Source organism: Solanum verrucosum, unplaced genomic scaffold, assembly GCF_900185275.1.
Source record: "Solanum verrucosum unplaced genomic scaffold, falcon-dt-bn FXZP01000048.1, whole genome shotgun sequence".
Classification (NCBI taxonomy): Eukaryota; Viridiplantae; Streptophyta; class Magnoliopsida; order Solanales; family Solanaceae; genus Solanum; species Solanum verrucosum.
The window spans coordinates 761,572-777,145 of NW_026020157.1; positions in this window are offsets into that span (position 1 = coordinate 761,572).

The window sequence follows — 15,574 nt, forward strand, 5'->3', positions numbered from 1 at the left end:
TGAATCAACACTAAAATAATCATATATGAGTAGTATCCAACCGTTTGGAATCATACCCACCTAAAACCCATACATTGGAAGTAACCCTAGCTTGTTTGGGGTTCTTCTTCACAAATTAGGGGAAATTTAGCGGAATCTATTGGTGGAAGAACCCATAGATGAAGAGCTAAAAATACCTTAAACAATGCCCTAGCACAAGCCTTTATCAATGGAGCCTTTGTTCTTGACCTTAGCTTCAACCCTAGCTTCTTCTTCAATGGAGGTTCTTCTTAGAGATAAATATTTGAGAGAGGATTTGGGGTTTTGAATTGAGTCTAATGTAAAGTGACTTAAACTTTGAGGCTAAGGACTTAAAATAGTCTAAATATGTGAATAAAAGTCATACAAAACGCCCCCACTTAAACCTAGTCGAATAGGGTTTTACCCAAATGTCCCTCAACTTGGCTGCCCCGTCCCAGGCACCACGGCCACTTGGACGGTCCTTGAAGGGCACCACGGTCTGTGGTGGTCCCCTTGGTCCCTTGACCAGTAGCTCCCCCAACTTGCCAAGACCCTAAAATACCCTAAACTACTAGGGCACCTTCACGGGCACTTTGACGGGCCGTGGTCAAGCAAACGGCTCGTAAAGTGCCTTGTGAACTTGGGGAAGTGTCTTGGCCTCTTGGCCTGGCCTACCAAGTATCTAAGGCATCTCCAAGGACCCCTTCACGGACCGTGGTGCACACCACTGGTCGTGAACCCTTGGGCAGTAGTTGCCAAGGTTGGGCAGCCTTGGCCCTTTGGCTTAGGCTTTCCCTTTTGCCTTGGTAGTTGTCCTTCCAATGCACAACCAAACTTTTAAAGGTCATCTAGGCTACTAGGTATAATACATATCTTGATGTTCAGCCATTAAAATCCTCATTCTAAACACCTAAAGTCTCATCTACAACTCTATTTCGCATACATCAAGTCTTAGAACCCTAGCTTGTGGCCCTAGTTTGGTCTAATAGTTTCCGGGGTGTTACAAGAAAGCGAAATTAGGCGCTTACCAATTTAAAGATGTTGCTCAAGTGTGGTACAATCAATGGAAAGAGACTAGGCTGATAGGAGAGGGTCTCATAGAGTGGGAAGTGTTTAGATCGGTGTTTCTAGATACGTTCTTTCCCCTTGAGATGAGGGAAGCCAAGGTGCATGAGTTCCTTAACCTTCGTCAAGGAAGTATGAGAGTGAAAGAGTATGCCCTTAAGTTCACCCAATTTTCTAAGTATGCTCAATCTCTAGTGTCTGACCCTAGGACAAGAATGAGTAAGTTTATGTCAGGTATATCCGATCTAGTGGTGAAAGAATGTCGTATGGCTATGCTCATTATTGACATGGATATTTATCATATTATGACTTATTGCCATCAGATTGAAGAGGGGAAACTAAAAGGTAGATCTATAGAGAAAAAGAGGTCGAGAATGGAGGATGATAACTCCTCCCATGTAAGGCTTGATGGACATGGTCATCCTAGGAATCAACAAAGATTTTTTGAGCAAAGTTCCTCCAAGGCTCCTAAGTATAATGAAGATAGGGTGTCTAACCCAAAACCATAAGGAATTAGTAGTGAATCCCTATGGCCTACTTGTGCTAAGTGTGGAAAGAGGCATGAGGGTAGATGTTTAGCCAGCAAAGAGGGTTGCTTTAGTTGTGGTGAAAATGGCCACAAAATGAAGGATTGTCCAAAGGAAAAGGCTATGATAAGAGAGGGTAAGAAAGTTCCTCCTAGTGATTCTGGTATGTGTTTTATGCTTTATTAGATTCCGGTGTAGCTTTGTCTTATGTGGCTTGATAGACTTGATATTCTAAACTTTGATGTTGTCATTAGTATGAATGGATTGCATTATTTTTATGTTTTATTGATGGTGGAACCCGATATGGTCATTATGAGTCTTGGGTATGTTCCATGGTTTAGAATCATCTTGGTGATGAATGTCAAAGCTTAGTGATAACTTAGTCCGAGCTTAGTTGAATTGAAATAAATGGTGCTTAAAAAGTCCATTTATGCTTACTCCCAAAGGGGAGATGATGTGGTTAGTTAGAAAGGTCGTTGAGTGTTCCTAATGTTTATGAGTTGGGTTTACTCGAATTTCTCACCTTTGAAGGGTGTAATGAATTTGAGAAGTTAAGTCCCCGTCTTGTATACCCCATATGAGGTCTTGAGATGAAGAGTTCCTCATAGTAGTTCTTGTGTGGAGTCATGTGTGTTTTAGAAGTTCCCATGATTTGATTATGTTATGCATGTTCATGAAAACATGTGTTTTGAAAGAAAGGAGTTTGCATGATAGTTTTCCTCATGTTGTAGTGCATTGAGTATGAGTTGCATATAGACTTCATGAGATGAATTGATGAACATGTCTTAGCTCAGAGTTGAGAGATTCATGCTTGAATGTATGCCATGAGTATAGATTGCATATAGGTTCCATGAAAGTGTGTTGAGCATGTTTTAAATCGGATATGATAGTTCCTCTTTAGACATGATTAGTTATGAGATTTCATGCATAATGGGTTGTTAGATGTAGTTCCTACCTTCCATATGATGCATTGAATATGTTTAGCTTGGAGTTGATGTTTTCCTCCTTGGTTGTGTGCTTTAGATGTATTGCAAGCATGTTAGACTGCTAATCTAGATTCGTTTCCATTAGGAGGTGTCTAGATTGTCATTCGAGGACGCATGTCCACAAGGGGGAGATATTGTAACACCTTGTAGCCTAGTAGACCATCTAGGGCTAAGTATGAGTGCAACAAGTCAAGACTAGAGGGCAAGAGCCAAGGCAAAGGGGTAAGGCCTAAGCCAAGGGACAAGCTTGCCAAGCACTGCCCCATCTTCACGACCACCACCACGGCCAGTGGTAACGACCACAGCTCATGGAGTGGTTCGTCGTGGCTATGTCAGTAGCTACCTTGAGGCTTCCCAAAGATGGCTCATCTTCACGGGCCAGTTCATTGCCAGTGGTAAAGACCACGACTCATGGGAAGGCCCAAGAAGATGCTTTCAAATTATGGAGGCCAAGGCTTGGTGGCCTAGCCACTGTACCATGGACCACGGGGAGGACCATGGCTAGTGGTGAGGACCACAGCTCGTGGAGCCTGCCGTGGTGCTTGGCACTAGGCTGCCCAATTAAGTCATTTTGGGAAATTCCTCTTTAAGTGGGTATTAGGTTAGGTCATTTTTCCTAGACTTAGTACACCTATATAAGCTATTTTAACCCTTTAAACTCACCAATTAAGTCATTATTTCCAAAACCCCCAAAAGAATCTCAAGTTCATCCTTTCAAATATTTCTCTCTCTAGAACTTGAAGAAGAAGAAAAAGTTGGAGCCAGGGTCAAGATCAAGCCTCCATTCCTCAAGAAATTGTGGGCTTTGTAATCAAGGTATGATGGCTTATTCATCTATGGAATCCTTTCATCCATGGAGCCCACATGTTTTCCCTAATTGTGAAGATGAATCTCCAATTCTAGTTAGGATTTCTTCCAATATTGTGGGTATTGTTGTATGTGGATCCAATTGAGTGGATAATGATCGTTTATGATTGAATTAGTAGTATATCATGTTTTTAAGATGAAACTACATGTTTACATGCCCTACCCATGTCTAGAAAGATGAAATTGAGGTAAATGGGTTTTATGCCATGAAAGGAAAAATTGACGATTTAATGGTAATCTTCTAAAATTGATGAAATACATTGAAGATCTTTGGATAGTTAAGTATATAGACATGAATTGAATGTTATTAATGCATGTATGATGAATCATGGTTAGTAGTGCTTGAGATTGGGGATAACATGATGAAGTATGATTAGATTTCTTAAGATGAAAGCATATAGATGTGAATTGATTGAGATCAAGTATATGTAATGAGGTAGGACTTGTAGGCTTTAAGATTAGAATTGCCTTGAAATTAAGGCATGTATGGTGAATGATGATTTGTAGGTCTTGTAGAGTAAAACTAATATGATGAGTTATGTTTAGTATGACTTTTAGAGTAAAGCTTGCTTTTAGGCTATGATGACTAGGGCTTTGAGAGTAAAACTTACAGTTATAAATGTTGATGACTAGGGCTTTGAGAGTAAATCTAACATGATGAACTATGAATGTTAAGGCTTGAGAGTAAAACTATATGATGAAGGTTGAATGGTATATAGGTTTGTTGAGTAATAAGTTACCCACATTGACCTATATTATAAATGTATGAGATTATACATGTTCTTATAGAATCTATGTAAATGCTTTAGGAACACTTCGAGAGTGAAGTGTCAATGATTATAATGTTGTTGTTTTGTTGATTGAAAGGACATTCTCATGAACACTAAATGAACATGATGTGAAAGGTTCTGTCACATAGAATGATTCTAGGTTGAAAGGCATGCTCACCTATAATGAATCAAAGCATGTTGAACTATATTAGCTTGAAGTAGTGATATGATATCTCTTCAAGAATAGCTTGACTTGGTAAGACAAGACCAAGCTTGGTAGCTTGAGTTAGGAGTCATCATGGATAGCCATGGATTGAGCAATAGTACCCTTCCAATGGTTATCTTGAACTAAGCACAATAAAGTGCTTTGCATGGTAGCTTGACTTGGTGAGGCCACACCATATCATTGGTAGTTCGGATTGAGCAATAAGACCTTTCCTTGAGTAGCTTGGACTTGCATAAGTAAGGTGCTTTCCATGGTAGCTTGGTCTAGCATAAGGTAGTGTTTTCCTTTGTAGCCTTGAATTGGTAAATCGTAACCATTCATAAGTAATGACTTGTCTCGGACTAGTGAAGAGGTACTCTTCCATGAATTACAAGAATAGCTAAAAGAGGAACTAGTCCCCAATTGAAATAACATGCTTATGATGAAACAAAATTTTTTCAAGAAAGTATTGTAGGTATGTTCTAATATGATTTACTTGACATGATAGATGCTTAGCTTGAATTGTTGCTTTAGTTGCCTTCCTTGATATGTTTGACTAAAGGTTAATTTTCCCTCGTCTAAGAGAAATAAGCTAAGGATGAGATCAAAAGAAGATGTATATGAAAGAGGGCCTAAAGTGGTTTGCTTAGCATGAGTGAGATTTATGGGGTCTTATCCATCCATTGCACAAGCATGTCTTGAGGTTACTTATGTAGCATTTCTCTTATATTATGTTGATCTAGATGCATTGATTATGCCTATGGCTATGTTGTTATCATTTATGCTTATAGATTATGTCTTACGTTGACTAATGCCTTTGATATGCTTATGTTGATGATTTATGCTAGCCATCATAATTAGTACATGTTTATACTAACGCATACTTTTGCCTACATTCTTATCAAATGTAGGGTCCGGCGATATCGACTTCCATCCTTGTGGCTAGGTTCATAGTAGAGCAAGAAGATAAGTTTTGGTGAGTCCTCATAGCACTCGAGGGCTTGACCACCATGTCCTTTTATATTTCATTTTATGTTTAGAACTATTGTATGGGCTGTGTCCTAAAGACTATCCATGTTTTAGATTGTTTGAGACAAGTGTAAAAGACTTCTGCTTCGTTTTATCAAACTTTGATGTTATGATAAATGTTTTAAATTTACTCTCATTTCTATTATCTTATGTTATGATATGCTAAGGGGCTTGTATGAGGTCTCTCCGGGTATTGTACGCCTTGTTACATCTAGGGGGTACCCCTGGGTCGTGACATAGTCATTCTATGCTTTTCTGCTCACATGTTCTTAATTATATTTTAGCTCTTTCAAGTTAGAATTAGCTAATTTCTCTGGTAATGTTGAAATCTCTTTTACTGTTTCATTGAAGTATAGCTGTTTCTTTTCTGATTAGCTGTTAATAGACTTATCTCCATGATAATCTGATTGTATTCGTAAGGTTGCTGCCTGTTTTCATGGAAATATGGAACGTTTTCCTCAAGCATGCTAGTATCTTGGATTCTCTGTTAAGGACCACTATTTTGATCTATATGTTTTATTAGCATTTTCTTTGGTTCCATTGCTCATGTTTGTTCAGTTAAATAATCCCTTGAATCCCAACCTATTGTTCTCTTTCTTCGTTTTAATACAGATCTGAGCCTACTTCATTAATTTTTACATTACAAAAGATTTCTAAAACATATGTTTCACCAATATATAAAGCTATATCTCTTGTGATCTTGACTCCAAAATGTTCTTGGTTTAAGATATTTAAGTTCCTTTGCCATATCTATATAAGTTTCTCCTCCTTTTATGATTATCTTGGTTTATTTTTTATGTGTCTGGGGTTAGCTGTTTAGGATTTTGAATTGTACCACTCCATATTTGAAAAGGAGAAAAATGCAGAATTTTGGAAGTTGTAGTTGCCACCAACGGGGGCCACCTACGGACCGTAGGTTGACCCATGGACCGTAGGTGGGGTCCGTGGCTGGCCACCTCAACTCCCTCCCCAAACCCCCCAGAAAATCCAGATAAGTCTAGAACCACGCCAGGACCTATGGACCATAAGTGGGACCACAGACTGTGGTTCAGACCCCCCAGATCCCACTCTTTGAAGCCAAACAACGATGTGAGAGGACGGGCCGTAGGTCCATCCACGATTCGTCGGTCAGCCCCGACATCTTTTAAGTTAGGGTCGTTTTAGTCTTTTCCCCTATGAATTAGACACCTAAATTACGTCGTTTAATCCCTAAACTATGTTGTTTTGGTAAGTTTTAGCCTAGTAACTTAATTAGAAATTTCCCTAAGCGATTCATTCACTAGAATTCACCAAAACTAGAGCAAAAAGAGAAGAAGCAGTCATCAAACCCTCTCCAAGAACACATCAAGTTTTCTTCAGTTCCACCCTAGAAATCGAAAGATTTCTCTGTGGAATTCATCACTAGGTATGTGGGATTTCACTAGTGGGTTCCTTTCACCCATTAGGTCCTTAGAATTCAGTCAGATCCTTGATTCCCTTCATATTATCTAGACCTAGGGTTTCTTGAACTTTAGAGAATTGTTGTGATTTAGTTGTTAGAATATTCCTAATCAGATTTTCATGTTGTTGTAACACTGTTGATTAGTTATTTGCATGAACTTCAGAACCCTAGTTGTGTAGATTCGTTTAGTTCATGAATTACACTAGCTAGGACAGATAAACATACATACATGCCTCAGTTTTCAAATGTTTTATATCAGTACTTAATGTTGTATTTTCAGTTAGCTTGTCAGAATATTAAGCTATCCAATATATTTCAGTTATGTTGTATTGTACAAATTTCCAGTTGGGAGTACGCTTAACACCGAGTTAGTCTAGGGTCAATCACCCTTCATAGTCCCAGAACTACGTGCCCCCATAAGTTTATAAGTCCCCTCATGGGCATTAGTGTTAGTGATCACGCCAGTCATGCCTTTATACACCTGGCAAGGTATATTGGGTCCTCTCGATGGGGAGTATACATCGGACTCCACATTTAGCTCACGTGGTTTATGTCAGTTAATAGTATCTCCCACAGTCAAACTCTAGTGCATTTGACCAAGTTTCAGATATATTTCAGTATTCAGTTTCGACATGTTATGTACTTTGTCATGGCATTGAGTTTAGTTCATTTTTAGTACATCTCAGTATCTTTATCATTTTCAGATTATATCATTGCTCAGTATGCTTTGTTTAGTTATATATTTGTTTAGTTTTATCCTATCCTGCATGCCAATACCTTCCAAGTACTGACACATACTCTGCGCTACATCTTCTTGTTATATAGGTTCAGGTCTTCAACATTAAGATCACTTGTAGATCAGTTCCTGATCCGTATTCAACAGTATAAATGGTGAGTCCTCATACTTTAAGGACAATAGATATGTTTTCTATTTCAGTCTTTCATTTTAGTTTCAGTTTTACTAGAGTTAGCTGGGGGCATGTCCTAGCATCTCTAGTCAGTTAAAGGCTTATTTCAGACATAGACAGATTCAACTTTAGTATTTTGAGTTATAGCCCAACGTTATTAACTCTTATCCAATATTTATATTCAGACTAGTATTGGGTATTCCCCACCTTTATAGTTTATATCATGTTTTAGCTTCCGCACATTATCTCTTATTTTTCAGAAAATGTTTGTATGCTTATGATATGCCAACTCAGGGTTAGCTTGGGGTCACTTGTGATCCTAGGTCCCATGTTTGCATCAGGGGGGTAGCCTGGTGGCATGACAAACTTGGTATCAGAGCATTGGGCTTAAGAGTCCTAGGATGTCTGAAAAGCCGCACTAAGTAGAGTCCCTATCATGAGTGTGAAGCATGCCACACCTATGAGAGGGAGGCTACAAAGTGTTTCAGGAATAACTACACTTTCTTGTTATTTTTATGGTGCGTGGGTATGATCTCCTTTCTAATTCGATGTTATGCATTTCAAATCATGCCTCCTTGTAGAGCTTACATAAGTAATCCTAATGCCCGCAATGCTAACGCAGTTCCTCCAGTCCCATTTCGAATGTACAGTTTCGAAATGCTATCCAACTTTTGGTCTATAGCGTCGCCAATCAGAACAACCAACAGGTTCCAGTTTCTGCAAATACCTAGGGTTCGGGATTTTGTTCAGATGAATTTTCTTGAGTTTTTAGGGTCGCAAGTTGGTAAAGATCCCCAAAGCTTCTTTGATGAGGTCAAGAAAATCTTTGCAGTGATGTAAGTGAATGTAAATGATAGGGTAAAGTTGGCATCCTACCAGCTTAAGGATGTGGCTCACATTTGGTTCACGTAGTGGAAAGAAAATAGGGGTGAGAATGTTGCTCCTGTGACTTGGGAGTGTTTTACCAAAGCTTTTCTGGACAGGTTCTTTCCAAGAGAGTTGAGAAAGGCGAAAGCACAGGAATTTATGAATTTGAGACAAGGTTCGATGTCAGTCCAAGAGTACGGACTTAAGTTCACCCAGCTCTCCAGGTATGCTCCACATATGGTTGCCTATCCCAGGGTACAAGTGAGTAAGTTCCTATTTGGAGTATCTGACTTGGTGAAGATAGAGTGTAGAAATGCTATGTTGTTAGAGGATATGAATATCTCTAGGCTCATGACTCATGCTCAGCAAGTTGAGAGAGATAAGCTTAAGGAACAGGTTAAGGACAACAAGAAGGCTAGAACAGGCAACTATAAGTATTCTCAGCAGAAATCGGGTGGTGGCAATCGCTCACAGTTTCAACAAAAATCTTTAGCCCCAACACCTTCATCAGCTAGTGCTCCATCCCCAGGCTTCGACAGGATCAGAAAGGTAGGGCATCAGGCACTAAGTCCCCGGGAAGTATTTCAAGTAACATGACCTACCCAACTTGTCCAAAGTGTGGTAAGAACCATCCGGGCGAGTGTCTTGCAGGCATGGAAGGATGTTTTGGTTGTAGTCAGACTGTCACAGGCTAAGAGACTGCCATTTTTCTAAACAGGGACAAAGAGGTAACAATAGTAGGGCTCAGTCTAGAGCTGCAACAGCACCAGCAGGTCACCCAACTCAGCAGCGTGCTTCATTTAGTACAGGTGGCGGTCAATGCCAGAACAGGTTGTATTCTCTCGAGGCTCGCTAGGACTAGGAAGATTCTCCTGATGTGGTTACTGGTACGTTACAAGTCTTTTATTTAGATGTTTATGCTTTGTTAGATCTAGGGGCTACTCTTTCCTTTGTAACTCCGTATATAGCAGTGAACTTCGGTGTCAGTCCAGAAACACTTACAGAACCCTTCTCAATCTCTACTCCAGTTGGTGACCCAGTTTTAGCTAGACGGGTATACAAAAATTGCCCTGTCACAGTCTCTCAGAATTTTACCTTAGCATATCTGCTAGAGTTAGAAATGGTAGACTTTGATACCATTCTAGGCATGAATTGGTTACATTTTTGTTATGCCTCAGTCGACTTTAGAACTAGGATTGTTCATTTTCAATATCCAAACGAACCAGTCTTAGAATGGAAGGGTAGTAGCTCAATGCCTATGGGTCGATTCATTTCCTACCTTAAGTCCAGAAAGATGATTTCCAAGGGGTACATCTATCATCTTGTTCGGGTTAAGGATTCAAACTCTGATACCCTAACTCTTGAGTCAGTTCCAGTAGTAAATGAGTTTCCAGAAGATCTTTCCGGAGTTCCTCCCATAAAGGAAATCGACTTCAGAATTGATCTCCTTCCAAATACCCAACCTATTTCGGTTTCTCCTTACATAATGGCTCCAGTTGAGCTTAAGAATTGAAGAAATAGTTGAAAGACCTTCTAGATAGGGGAATCATCAGACCTAGTATTTCCCCATGGGGTTGTAACATCCCACAACTATAAAGATCTAGAATTAGCAAGAGTGATTTTTGGAAATAATGAAAATCTGGAAATTTGACAAAGTTAAGTTAAGAGTGAGTTTTGGGTTAACTTCAAATGACCATAACTACCATCTTAGGATTATTTAGGTGTGCTACAAGATACCGTAGGAAAGATCTTTGAATTTTCTTTCCAACGATACCAAGTTTGATCAGTTTCAAGTTTGTATGAGGGAGATACACCCATATGAAGGTGGGTTGTCTAGATAACGAAAGTCAAAATAGGATTTTAGAAGGGTATTATGGTCTTTTCACCACCTAATTAATTAAATTCATTTTTGGTAATTAAGTTGGGGTCTAAACTGATTGTATTCAGTTTACGCTTTTGAAATTCAAGTTAGGGTTTTGAGATAAGAGAAAAGAAAAGGAGAAAACAGAAGAAAAGACAAGGAATCGTCAAGTTCTTGAAGAATTGCTTGTGGATTTTTTCAAGGGGTGATCCCTACAAGGTATGTGAGATCGCATAACATTGGTTTAGTTCACCCACATGCCAATCATGATTTATTTCAGCGTATTGTCATTCTTGAGATTAGAGAAATTGAGTTCTTGATGAATATTGTTGAAAGTTTCATTTGAATCTTGATTGATCAGTTGTTGAGAAGTTTCTTGAGTTCAAATTCGTGAAATTAGGTGTTGTTTTGAGTAGATTCTTGTATATTTTGGTTATGTAGTCGAATCTAAGTGTTTGGGGGAAAGAACCAATCGAAACTAGAGGTTTTAGAGTTGAAAAACGATAAAGAAAAATTGGGGATTTCTGGGCAGGGGACTGGGGCGCCACACTAGACAGAGCATCCCAAAAGTGTTTTTGAAATTTGGGGCTGGCGCGACACCCCAACTTTAGTTCAGAAGTTTTGCTCCTGACACCCCGCGCCACTTAGAGCGTCAGGGACGCCAAGTCTTCTACTTCTTCCCACATCTTTCCATACTAGTTCCCTTGAGACATACCTATGTTTCCTAGTTGATTCCTACACTCTAAGTTACGTCTAAACAACATGAAATCATCAATAACATGAGATCATGATCCTTGAATCCATAATTCAATTCAAAGAAAGTTAAGTGTCAAGTCAAGATAAGTTCATAAAGTTTTCCAAAGTCTTTTACAAATGTTTTAACTTTGTTTTAAGACTTAAGTTTTGAGTTGAGTAAAGAGTAAAGATAGAAGTTCATTTCTTCAAAAGAGTATATCGGGACTATGTATTCCCAAAGAGTAAAATGTTTTCACATTTAAACAAGAAAGGAAACCTTGATTTCCAAAGAGCCTTTGAGCTAGTTTTCAGTAAGAGTAAATGCTTTCACAATTAAGCAAGAGAGGAAACTTTGATTTCCAAGATAGCCTTTGAGCTAAGTTTTGAGCAATTATCTCAAACCACAAAGTTATGTTTTTAAACATATTGAGCTAGTATATTTTGGGAGTAGTATTGAGCACCGATATGATGGAGAGTTCAGACAACTCCCATCCCCCATAAACCATGTAGCCACCATGGCTAGAAAAGGGTCATACTTTTTAGATGATTCCTTAGTGCCTTTTAGCATAGCTTAGTGGATCCACTTAGTAGTTAGGTTCTATACCCTCGGCAAGGTATAGGATGGCCATGGCAGCATGAGGAAAAATATTGTAGCATCACAATAACTCTTAAGTGATGATTGTCGATTAGAGAAACTCCCACAACAATATTATTTTGTATTTTTATATACATTTCAGAGTTATATTGTATCCTTTCATACACATCAGAGGTACTATTGTCTTTCTAAATACACAGAGTCATTAGCCATGTTTTAAAAAGCTTTTCTTTATATTGTATTTACATTATTGCTTTATATTGAAATGAGTTAAGTTCAGTTCAGTTAAGTTAAGACCAGGTTTGTTCTTTCAGTTCCTTTCTAGCTTATGTCTTGTTTTAGAATTCCCCTCGCATACTCGTACATTCAATGTAATGATGACATTTGGCCTACATCTTTTAATGATGCAGATACAAGTAACTAGGATCAACATCCAGTGCATCGTTGATTCTAGTTGAGCTCCATAGTTGTTGGTGAGCCTCCTTTCTTCCAGAGGATCCCTTTTATTGCTTTCAATAATTAGTTCATTAGGATGTAGTGGGTCTTGTCCCGACATCCATCCCTGTTTAGAGGATTCATAGATAGTCAGTCAGTTAGTTCATTTGTCACTACTTTATTATTGGCTTATGTTTTGAGACTTGAGTAGCCATCTTGGCTAGTTTGAATGTTTCTTTAAAGACATTCTAAATTTATTTCATAAGTTCCTTATTTGAGACTATTTCTTGTGTTTAAGTCTTCCGTTGAGTAAGCAAGTCAGGCAAAGGGTTCACTTGGGGCCATCAATGGTTCTCGAGTGCCAGTCCCGCCCAGGGTGTAGGTTCGGGGCGTGACAAACTTGGTATCAAAGCACAAAGTTCAAGAGTCCTAAGGAGTCTATGAAGCTGTGTCTGGAGAGTCCTAGTTATCGGTGTGAAGCACGTCACATCTATAATTAGGAAGCTGCGACACTTAGGAACTATCTCACTTCTTTCATACTCATTTCATGCAATAGAGTTTATCTCTAAAGGTCTCTTTCTAATTCGTGCTTGCTCGTGTCTTTCAGATCATGCCTCCATGAAGAGCTGTCATAGGTTGTCCAGCTAGAAGGAATGTTGAACCACAGGAACAAGGGGTTCCTAATGCACTAGAAGTGCAACCCCAAGGATAGATCACCAACACTGAGTTCCGTGAGGCCATCCGAAAGTTGAGCTAAGTTGTGACCAACCAAGCTGGGCAACAGAGAGAGAATCAACAGGAAGTGGCTGATACTTTGAGGATTCGTGTGTTCTTGAGGATGAATCCACCAAGCTTCACAGGTTCAAGTGTTACTGAGGATCCAGAAAATTTTGGTGAAGAGCTTCATAAGGTTTTCAAGATCATGCATGTTGCTAATATTGAGAGGATGGAACTAGCTGCATACTTAATGAAGGGTGTCGCTAGGATATGGTTCGACCAATGGAAAAAGAACTGAGCTTAGGGAGAACCACATGTGAGTTGGTCTTGTTTTGAGGAGGCCTTCTTAGGGCGTTTCTTTCCCCGAGAACTGAGAGAGGCTAAGGTATGAGAGTTCCTCACTCTTAAGCAAGATTCTTTGAGCGTTCAAGTTGAGGCTGTCAAGCAAGGAAGGCACGGCAACTATGTTGATAGGTGATATGGACATAGCAAGGCTAAGGATCCATGTGCAACAAGTTGAGAATGACAAGCTGAGGGATAGAGAAAAGTTTAAGAATAAGAGGGCAAATACATCAGGGAATGATTCCAGGCAGCAAAAGAGCAATGCGCACAGGTCTCCCTTCCAATAGAAACAAAAGGGACCTGCTCCATCATCTACTAGTGCACCTGCACTAAAGAACAAATGTGAGTACAATAGTCAGAATTTTAGTGATAAACTTGCCTATTCTCAGGGTAGTATGGCACAAGGGGGTAGTAAGCCTCATGCATATGCTAAGTGTGGTAGGAACCACTCAAGGATGTGTCGTGATGGCTCCACTAGTTGCTTCAAGTGTGGCCAGAACGTTCATTTTATGAGAGAATGTCCAAAAAACAACCAGGGTAATGGTAATAGGGGCAATAGAGCCCAATTTTCTTCAATTTTTCCACCAGACAGAGCTACATCTAAAGGAGCTACTTCAGGGGCAGGCGGACGAGGAAACCGTCTTTATGCTATCACGAGTTGCCAAGAGCAAGAGGATTCTCCAAATGTTGTCACTGGTATGATCCAAGTCTTTAACTTTAATGTGTACGCTTTTATAGATCCAGGAGCGAGTTTATGATTTGTAACTCCATATGTTGCTATGAATTGTGATGTTCTTCCTGAGCAACTTAGTGAGCCCTTCAGTGTTTCTACACCTGTTGGTGAGTCTATTCTAGCAGAGAGCGTCTATCGTGATTGTACAATTTTCGTCAATCACAAGAGTACCATTGTTGATTTAGTTGAGTTAGACATGGTAGATTTTGATGTCATTCTAGGTATGGAGTGGCTTCATGCCTGTTATGCATCAATAGATTGTAGAACTCGAGTAGTCAAGTTCCAATTTCGTAATGAGACAGTCTTAGAGTGGAAGAGCAATTCAGTAGTGCCTAAAGGTCGTTTTATTTCATATTTTAAGGCAATAAAGTTAGTTTGCAAGGGGTGTGTCTATCACTTAGTTCGAGTTAATGACTCTAGTGTTGAGATACCTCCTATTTAGTTAGTTTCAGTAGTAAAAGGATTCGGAAGGTGGTAGGTCTGAGGATATGCTCTCGCGTATCTTAAACAAAGGTGAAGGGTCAGACAAAATGCCGAAAGGCATGAAAGAAGACGTGTCTATCCTCAGCTAGACTGTCACCTCTCATTCAGTTTTGTTCAAGCAGTTAGCAACCCAAATGGGTCATATCTCGTCTTATCTCAATCCGAGACAAAAAAGGGGTTTGCCTAATGATACTATGGCTAACCCCATGAGTGAGGTATGAAGGTGGACTTGCGTCGTGCCACGACGTTAACTAAGGCGCTATTTGGGAGGCAACCCAAAACCCTTTAAGTATTTCCTAACTACTAGTAGAATAATGGTATGTTATTTGTATAGGTTAAAGTAAGGGAGGTGATTGAAATAGTATGTGGAGGAAAGCAACAAGTCCAGTTAGCGGATCGTCGACAAGATCAACGAACTCAATTATTTCTACAGTCTGACTCAAGGTACTATCAGCTTGGATCCTGTAAAACTCGACGGTCTGAAGAAAATTATTGGTGCATCACCGACCATGTCGGCGATCTCAATGAGAACTATCGATTGGAATCCTCGCATGAGTTGCTGAGCCTCTTACAGTTGGTGAAGAAACTAAACACTTGGCGCGCCGCCAAGTGAATGGGCGAACTTGACTAACATCGCCGAATGAGCAGGAACTGGAGGGTTTTTGCAAGCCACGGGTTTAAAAGTTCTATTTCATTCACTTTCTCTCCCTGTTTCGTCCCATCAAACTCACACCCGCACTCTAGCCTTTTATTTCTTGCATTTTTAGAATATTGTAAGTGTCAGATTGTGCTCGGATTTGGATCGCATTGTAGCCTAGCACGTCAGTACTATCTAAATCGGCAGAAAAGGTTGGTAATCGAACCTCTCAGTTATTTTATTAAAATTTGTGCTCATTTACATAATGATTGATAGTATAAAATCTCTACTGAGTCTTTAAGTTACTAGGATTGCATATATTATCAATTATGACTGGGTATTTCTGCATGATTTGAGGGATTCCCAGTTCG